This window comes from Sapajus apella, unplaced genomic scaffold, assembly GCF_009761245.1.
Source record: "Sapajus apella isolate SASKATOON/1434 unplaced genomic scaffold, GSC_monkey_1.0 scaffold1, whole genome shotgun sequence".
Taxonomy (NCBI): domain Eukaryota; kingdom Metazoa; phylum Chordata; class Mammalia; order Primates; family Cebidae; genus Sapajus; species Sapajus apella.
The window spans coordinates 25217912-25227222 of NW_022436941.1; the positions used below are offsets into that span (position 1 = coordinate 25217912).

General features: G+C 36.7%; 1 pseudogene; it reads right to left on the reverse strand.

Moving 5' to 3' along the window:
- Positions 1 to 4568: 4568 nt before the first annotated feature.
- LOC116548736 lies at positions 4569 to 6311 on the reverse strand (annotated as a pseudogene).
- Positions 6312 to 9311: the final 3000 nt, after the last annotated feature.

The following is a 9311-nucleotide window of genomic DNA, read 5'->3' on the forward strand; positions in this document are numbered from 1 at the left end:
AATGCCCCCTTTCTGGTTTTGGACCCAGTCTAAGACACTACATTGTATTTAATCATTATGCCTCCTTACTCTTAACAGTTTCTCAGCCTTTCCTTGTTTTTACAGATCTTGACATTTTTAAAGAATACCGGTTAGATATTTAGTAGAACATCTCTTACTTTGGGTTTGTCTGATATTTTCCCATGAGCATACTGGGATTATAGTTTTCCACGGAAGAATACCACAAAAGTGAGGTAACTTTCTCATATCAATATGTACATGATAGCAACATGACTTACCACTGCTAAGTTTAACCTTGATCACTTGGTTTAAGTGGTGTGTGCCAGGTTTTGCCATTATGAAGTTACTATTTTCTCATTTAATATTTTATTCTGTGGAAGCAAGTCACTAAGTCCAACATTGCTCACAGGGAGAGGAGTTAAGCTTCACTTCCTTGGGAGGGGTATCTATGTACATTATTTGGAATTCTAATGTAAGGGAGATCAATTTAGTCATTTTTTTAGTGTTTACTTGTAGCTATGTATTTTATTTTTTTGGTGGTACTTTCCAGTAATTATTTGTTTTGTTGCTCAGATTGTTCTAGCTTTGGCCGTTGGGAGCCATGTCTTTTTGGCATGCTCCCATTTTTTTTCTTTTTAGCTTTTGCTTTCTGGCACTATCACGATGCCCCAGGTTCATCTTGTATTTTCTCTGCTCAGCCCTAGAATCAGTCATTTCTCCAAAGAGCCTGAACCCTGTTCCTTTTATTGGAAGATGGTATTTGCAATCCGAGATTTGAGTGCTGAATGTGCTTGTTGTTACTGGGATGTCATGGCTTCTAGACCTCAGTGAACAGAGCTAGGACATACATGAATGTGGACTAACATAGGTATACACACATCTATAATGATTTCTGTATCTTTCTGTATATATTTAAAATAAAAAGGAGTTGATATGGATATCTACAACTCCTAATCCAGCACCATGGGGTTCACTCTAGCTTTTCCCTTTTGTTTACTTGTAACGTCTTTCTCTGCCAGTTTGAAACCTAACTTTCATCATAATTTGTTCCCTATTTTTTCAGCCCTAGTACACATGTAAAGTGGTTTCAGAATTGGTAACCTAGCATATATATGTTAAGTTTACCTACTGGAGTACACTTCATCTTTAACTTTACAGTACACAGTCAAAATATATTTCAAAGTTACTTTAGGCAGCACCTTTTCTCTTCCAACAAAACTTTTCTTAAATGACTCAATAGGTAGCAAAGAAAGTGACATAAGATTCTGATTACCAGCTATCGCTCACCTTCATCAAAACAAGGAAATGTATAAGAAACAGTTAAAATAGAAGTCTGTTATCACTTAAAATTATTCTTTATCCTGCTTACCTGATTGCTCAACAAATCTAATTCTAGTATCTTTTCACTGCTTTTACTTGACTTTCTAGCTCACTTTTTTTCTTTTCTTTCTTTTTTTTTTTTTTTTTTATTTTATTTTTTTTAGTTGCAATCTCGCTCTGTCACCCAGGCTGGAGAGCAATGTCATCATGGCTCACTGCAGCCTTGAACTCCAGGCTCAAGTCCTAAGTAGCTGGGACTACAGGGATGTGCCACCATGCCGGCTTAAAAAAAATTTTTTTTTTTGAAATGGAGTCTTGCTGTGTTGTCCAGGCTGTTCTCAAACTCTGGGCCTCAAGTGATCCTCCTGCCTCAGCTTCCATAGTCACTGTGCCCAGCTCTAACTCATTTTTAAACGTAGCAGTGATTACTAAAATAGAATAAAAAGTTTTCAACCTGTGAAATTTGTCTCCTGCCATTTTGAATAAGGCCTTACAAATAAAGTGATGTCTTTTTTAAAATTATCTTTTAAATTTTATTTAATAAAAGGAAATAATTTATTAAAATAAAATTATTCTTCATGTTTAAACAATGAAATATTTTAATTTGTTCTAAAATCCAAAATAAGAGTTAGAATTGCTGGTCATCTTCATAATACCTCATAGTGTTGTTGATTGATTGAATGTATTGACTTTTCTTTAGGCCTCAACTACTTTATTTATACATAAAATGACATCAGAGAATAATGTTGGGTCAGATTGTCAGAACATAAACTCTTCTGGCCTGCTAATGTGGTGAAAGTATAGGAGAAAGTGTCTTTATGACCTAAGGGAAATAAGTTTTGGGGGAATTTATTGTGTAAATTCACATATTCAACAAACTTATTGACCATCAAGCACTATGCAGTGAGTCAGGTATATAAAGATGAACAATAGAATCCTGGCCAGGTGCAGTGGCTCACACCTGTAATCCCTGCACTTTGGAAGGCCGAGGTGGGTGGATCACCTGAGGTCAGGAGTTCAAGACCAGCCTGACCAACATGGAGAACCACCCCTCACCATTTCTGCTAAAAATAAAAAATTAACTGGGCATGGTGGCATATGCCTGTAATCCCAGCTACTCGGGAGGCTGAGGCCGGAAAATCACTTGAACCCGGAAGGTGGAGGTTACAGTGGGCCAACATCACGCCATTGCACCCAAGCCTGGGTAACAAGAGTGAAACTCCATCTCAAAAAAAAAAAAAAAAAAAAAAAAAGGAATCCTTCCATTGAAGAGTGAGCAATATTTTGGGGTAGGCAAACAAAGCTATTTTTCAACTATATTCCGAAGGGCAGAGAATTTGTCTGACTTTTAGGTTTAATAAGAATTAGATTAGGTCTTGAATTAAAGTTGCTTCTATATTCACTGTCCACTTTAAAAAACAAACACAGTTCACACTGTTTAGGGCTAGATGGCTATTGTATATTTTCATCAAGATGGGGCTTAGGGGAAAAGTCCATTTAGTCCATTGACTAAATTTTCTTCATCTTTTGGACATCATTATTGTGCTCAAAATTTGTGTTTTGTATCTGATTTTGAAACTCGTATTTTTTCTTAGATAAAATTGTAGGAGCTACCATTGGGATGTGCATGTACGTATGTCTGCAAATGACTTTTTAAAAGAAATTCTGAACTCCAAAAAACTGACCCATGTCGTGCATTCAGAAGTCGTGCTCACTATGATTGACAATCAGTCATAGTCTACAGGTTTGGTAACAAGAGATGTTCTTTGTAGTCAGGAATTTCAAAGAATTTTTTTTTTTTTAATTGAGACACAAAATTGGCAGAAGAATAACAATGAGTGGGGAGTGAAAAATAAATCTTACAGCTTCTAACTTTTACAAATGTTGTAGGTCATCTGAAAGTACTCCAAAGATAAAAATTTTTAAAGCTGATCCAGAAAAATTAACTCATTGGCTATCACCCGAAAAGGAGAAATTTGGTTTGAAAGAGATTTTTTTTTCCCTTTTTTCTATTTCGTAACCTCTGTTTATAGGCTGAGCTTAATGTCACAGGTGAAAATGATTTGAGGACACAAATCAAATGAAAATGTACTTCTCTCTTGCTAAGACACTGAAGAAGGTATTAAAGAGAATGAAACACACGTCTGTGAATATTTAGAGATTCAATTGTATGTGTGGGTTTTATTTTGCTTTTAATCTAATCTGAATTTGTCTTTTAACAATTGCATTTTAACTTGATTGCATGTAAAATCATTTCTAATTTATTTGGACTTTGGTTTATGATTCACTATGCTTTTTTTCTTTTCTGCTTTCAAGAGATTTCTATTTCTCTCTGTTTGAATGTATACATTCTGCTTTTTAGAAAAACCATTTTAGTAGCTACTTTTACATTTTTAACATGAATACTGGGTTGACTTGTTGTCCTCAAAAAATATGTCCACTCAGAACTTTAGAATACAACCTTATTTGGAGTAAGGGTCTTTGCAGGTATAATTACTGTAAGGATCTCAAGATTAGGTCATCCTGGGTCAGAGTGGGCTCTAAATCCAATGAACGTCCTTGTAAGAGACAGAAAAAGAGAAGGCACGTGAAGGCAATCTCACAAAGGGGCAAGCCACGTGAAGACAGGCAAAGATTGGAGTCCTAGCTACAAGTTAAGGAACGCCAAGGATTGCCGGCAGCCACCAGAAGCCAGGGAGACATGAAACAGATTCTTCCTCAAAGCCTCCAGAAGGAATTTACCATGTCAACACGTTGATTTTGGACTTCTGGCCTCCACAACTGTGAGAGAATGCATTTATTGTTTTACTTAAGCCACCAAGTTTGTGATAATTGGTTGTGACAGCCCTAGGACAGGCTTAACAGAGCAAAATCCTAATTTTTCAGGTTGTTATATAGATCACAGATGTTTGTTTCACCTTGCTTTTCACCCTCCTCCCATCCTCATTTTGTTATTGTTTTAGTTTGTACTCAGTCGTACTTATTTATCAGCTTTGTTGCTAGCATTATTCATTACTTGTATCCCATTCCTTCCTTTTGGGAAAAGTTTCCTTCTTCGTAAACTACTTCCTTTAATCTTCTTTTGAGGGCAGGAGAGAGTGGATACTGTGTATGTTAAACTACGTTTGTCTCACTCAGACAGCTTTTCCCTCAGAATTTTTGTTATTGTCTAAAGAGATTCCTTTAATGAATACCAAAGCATGCTGAGGTAGTATCCCTACAATTACACAGCTTTGAACAAATGAAACTATGGTTACTGAACAGCTCTTTTTATTACAGCATCTACAGTGTCTGAAAAAAAATGTAATAATAAATAACTGTAGATGCCTCACAAGACATCCATTTATTTAATCACAGTAGTAGATCTTACTACACAGTATTCTCAGTGTCTTCATTCTTCAGATTCTCCAGGCTTATAAATGTTGTCCATCTTCAAAATCATTCTATTTGTGTTGCAAGAGATGTCTGTTGCTTTTTGCCAAGCAAGGTTTCTAGGACATGGCGTTGCTTCACATCCTTTGTCCCCTTGTGCAAACAGTCAATGCCAAGAGCAGGATTCGTCTCCTTCACTTATCTGGCGCAGACTTCAGTCATAGCCTGGTTGGAATTCATGCCACTCTTTTCAGAAAGGGCCATGGGGCAACCCCAGCATGTCAACAAACACTCTCATGGTGTACTGTTCTAAGGTGAGGCACTTATCCACCTCTTGGCTAGCTGCCAGAGCACAGGATATCTCAGCAGCTCCACCTCTGTAGGCCACACGATTATAGAGGATGAGGTTTCGGATGACACACAAAGTATCCTGAAGGGATTGTTTGGCCACCTCAATGGTCATCTTATTTCCTCTTCTAATGAAAGTGGCTACAGCTCTGGGGTTCTTACACTGCTCAAGGACCAGCATTTTATCCTTAGTTGTCCTAAATGAGATCTCCTGTACAAGACCAGTAAAGCCCAGCATCTCAGCATTGAGCTCTGAGAACTTGGGGACGTTCCGCCCTCCTGTTGCAATGGCAATCAGCTCAATTTCAGGTCCTCCTACCCAGTGAACCACAGGCAAGTTGTTATGAAGAAATAAGTGATTTGCTTCATCATCAAAGCCCCATTGGCAAATTGCTAGGTTAGCACCAGTCTCTTCAATTTGTTGAATCATCTCTTCAAATTTCTCCTTTTCACATTTCTGAAGAGCTTTATAATTTATGGTCATATCCAGTTTATGCTTTGCTTTTGGCTTGGGTGTTCAAATGGACATGTGAGAATTGCAATCTTACCATCTTCTACTTTTTTCGGCATCTGTGGGTGACTGAAATCCTTGTCCACAATCACTCCCTGAATCAGTTTTGTGTCCGCCAGCCTCCCGCCCACTTTGCCGCCTAGTTTGATGAGCTCAAAGTCAACATCTCTCCGCTCCATATCTGCTGCGGTGAGGACGGCATTTAAAGCAATCTCAGCCATTTGTTGGTGCCAACTGTTGACAACTTTAAAGCCCAGCATGGTTTTTGCAGTCTGAATCAGGGGTTCGGTGCCCTTTATGTCAACAAGAACACTATCAGTGATCTTGTCCAGATGTTCGATGGCAATGCCGGCAGCCTGCTCAAAACCATCAGCTATTCTGATTGGGTGAATGCCTACATCTAGCAACTGCTCAGCTTCTTCTAACAAGGAACCAGCCAGGATAACCACTCTGTGGTTCCAACTCCAATTTCATCATCCTGAGACTTGGACATTTCCATCATCAGCTTAGCAATCTGACAATCGACATCCCTCATGCTTAATTAAGATGGTGTGGCCCCATCATTAGTTACAGTCACATTGTCATCCTTATCCACCATCATCTTAAAAAGCCCATTTGGTCCAAGTGATGTTGTATTTGCTGCAGCCTTTGCTGCCATTATATGAGACTTCAGGGCCTCAAGTCCCATAAGACAGGACTTGTGGTCCCGATCCTTGATGATGAGGAAAGGTTGTTCATATTCATCAAAGGCAGGGGTCCCCATGGTACAGCCCCAGGAGTGACTCTTCCTTCAGAATTTTGAAGATGCTAGTCTATTGTCTTTTGGCTGCTAATGCTGCTGAGTTCAGTCATTCTTTGTTCCATTGTGAGTGATCTTTTCTTTTTTTCTCATTTTCTTTTAGGTATTTTCTCTCTCTCTTGGGCATTTTGCAGTTTATGATGAAACTTGTTTTGGATTTATGTATTTATTCTGCTTGTTACCACAGTACGACTCTTTAATCTGTGGACTCATGTCTTTCTTTAGTTCTGGAAAATTATGTCTTTGTATGAACTCTCATCCTCTTTATTCTTTTTTTCTGAAACTTCTATTAGGCATATTGTTAGACTTTTCCAGTCCATTCTTGTGTCTTAACTTTTTACGTATCTTCTATCTCTCTGTACTTGATTCTAATTTTCTTAAATCTTCTATTCACAAATTATATTGCTTCCTATCATATCTGCTAACATTTATTATGTTTTAAAATTTCTATGCCTATATCTCTATTTTAGAAGTTCTATTTCTTCTTCACAAGTTTACCAATTTTTTGTTTGTTTTCAGTTTCTACATACCATTTAAAACTTCCCCACTTTCTGGTCTCCTTTGGTTATGCTGTCTCAAGTTCTTAGAGTGCTGATCCTCCTGTTGTAGTGCTGCCCACTGCATGATGGATACTTGTCTCATGTAGATTGTCATTGTATTTTTGTAGATATGCTAAGCAGTTAGCATTTCTCAGAGTGAAATCTGTAAGCCGAGGGCTTTGGGAGAATTCCATCACAGTAATCAGGGCTCCAGCAATTCCAGAATCAGTTTCTCATATTAAATTTACAGCTTGGGCATTTTATATGAAGATAGTGGAGTTAATTTGGATTCTGTGTACCAAGTGCAGGGTTAAAGTTCCAGTTTTTCATGGGAACATTTAGTTTTTAACCCAATCCAGACTAATGGGCAGATAACAGAAGTTTCTTTCTGTGTCCTTGGACTTGAAAACTAACGTTTGCTTGGCCTCTTTCCTCAAGGAATAGTATTCTCAGTTATTCCTTGAAATTATATGAAATTCAGTTTCAGCTTCTGTTTAACTGAGACTCAGGGAGATGCCTTCTGTAGGTGCTAAACCCTCAGTCCCTAGCCATTAGATGATCCCACCCCCATTAAAGTTGATTATTTCCTCATGCACTTACTACTCTGAATAACCCTCTTCATTTTTGAAATTTACAGATTTTCCTTTCAAGTTTATCCGTTTACTTAAATAATTTTTTTGTGTGCATGTATTTATCTAGCCTTTTTATGTGTTTGGAACAGGAGAATAGTCTACACTAAGCTAGTCCACTGCTGTCATTTCAAACTATGCTGGGTCATGAGTACCAACGTTATAAGGGAGTTGCTGTTTTATAAATCAGAGTTGATTCAAGATCATTCTTATATTGACATTCTCCCTAAAGTTTAATTACACTTTGTTAATAGATCAGAAAGTATAGAATTATAATTGTGCTGAGAATCGTATGCGACCTTGGGAATGCCCATGGAATTCAGTTCTGAATGTGAACTGTGTCATTCCTCTGCCACAATAGAAAACAAAGTTGCTTAGAGCAACCTGTAATGAGGCCAAGATTTGGGACTGAGAACCTTTTGAGCCATTGAGCCTGTCTTCATTTTGTAGTCACAGACTGTATGTAGTCCCAGCTCAAATAAACCTTCCTGCAAGGTTGAGGGTACAAGGAAAGTAAGAATTGTATAGTGCATTTCCTTTAATTTACTAGAAAAATTCACTCGTGTTATTTTAGTGTATAAAGTACAATTTTTATTTATATTCTTTTTTACTTGTATATGAATCATTTAATGTTTAACAGCCATTTTAAATAATGTCATATGTGTCTAGCAATGGACTACTGCCTCAAGGTAGCTAAAAGGAAGAAATGTATATTCAATACATTCTTTCATCATAAGCACTCTTTTCAATATATATTTTTGTCCTTAAGATACTTCATTTAATATATACATGTATGTAAATATATAAATACCTATATATCTACATACTCATATATTTGTGTATATATGGAAAGAGAGAGATTTCTCCCAAGACACTACTTAATATAAAGCTAAATGATAATGCACTTTGTTGGATTGTGCCAATAACATAACATAACAGATAGTGCATTTGCTGGAGTGCTCATACTGAAGTTAAGGAGTGGTTTATTAAATTATAGTGGCAAGACTGTTTTTAATCATAGAACATGAAAGCCATCAAATGTCAGGTGTCTAAGAAAACATTAGATTCATCAGAAATGACAACGAACTTTAAGTAATTGTGACCAAATTTGTTTTGCTTGCTAGTCACCTAGTTACCCACAGGACACGACAAAATTGCAAATACAGGGAAGATGGGGTAAATCACCCTAATTATCAAACAGGTGAAAAATAGTTTGGTGATGAGAAATTCATCTAAAATAACTCAGAGCTCATTGGTGCTTTTTTACTACGTTGAACTCATTCAACACACCTTCTTTGCAACGTACAATTATAGTATAAAAGGAATAAATGTTAATTCTGGATCTTTGCAACATATAAATACAGTGTAAAAGGATTAAATATTAATCCTGGATATATTCAAATTGCCTTGGGAAAGTATTGAATATCACCTTTTCTAGAAATGTGAAGTTACTTGTGGTTTTATTTATTCATTCAATTAGATTCAACAAACTAGGTCAAAGATAGCGATAAGCAGAGCACAAAATAAAGACAAAAAGGAAACAAATGTTGGAGGGTAAAGATTAATATATTACTTACACACGAGTTTCTATTTACTAGCTGACTAACCTTGACCTAGTTAATTGACTATTCTAAATCTCAGTTCCATGGTTAATGAGAATTAATACTTATCTTACAAGGTTTTTATGAGAGGCAAATAAAGCATTTAAAAGGCTGAGTACCTGGCACATAATTTCTAAATAAATGTAATAGTACTATTATTTTATGGAAAAGTATGTCATTAATATATCACAA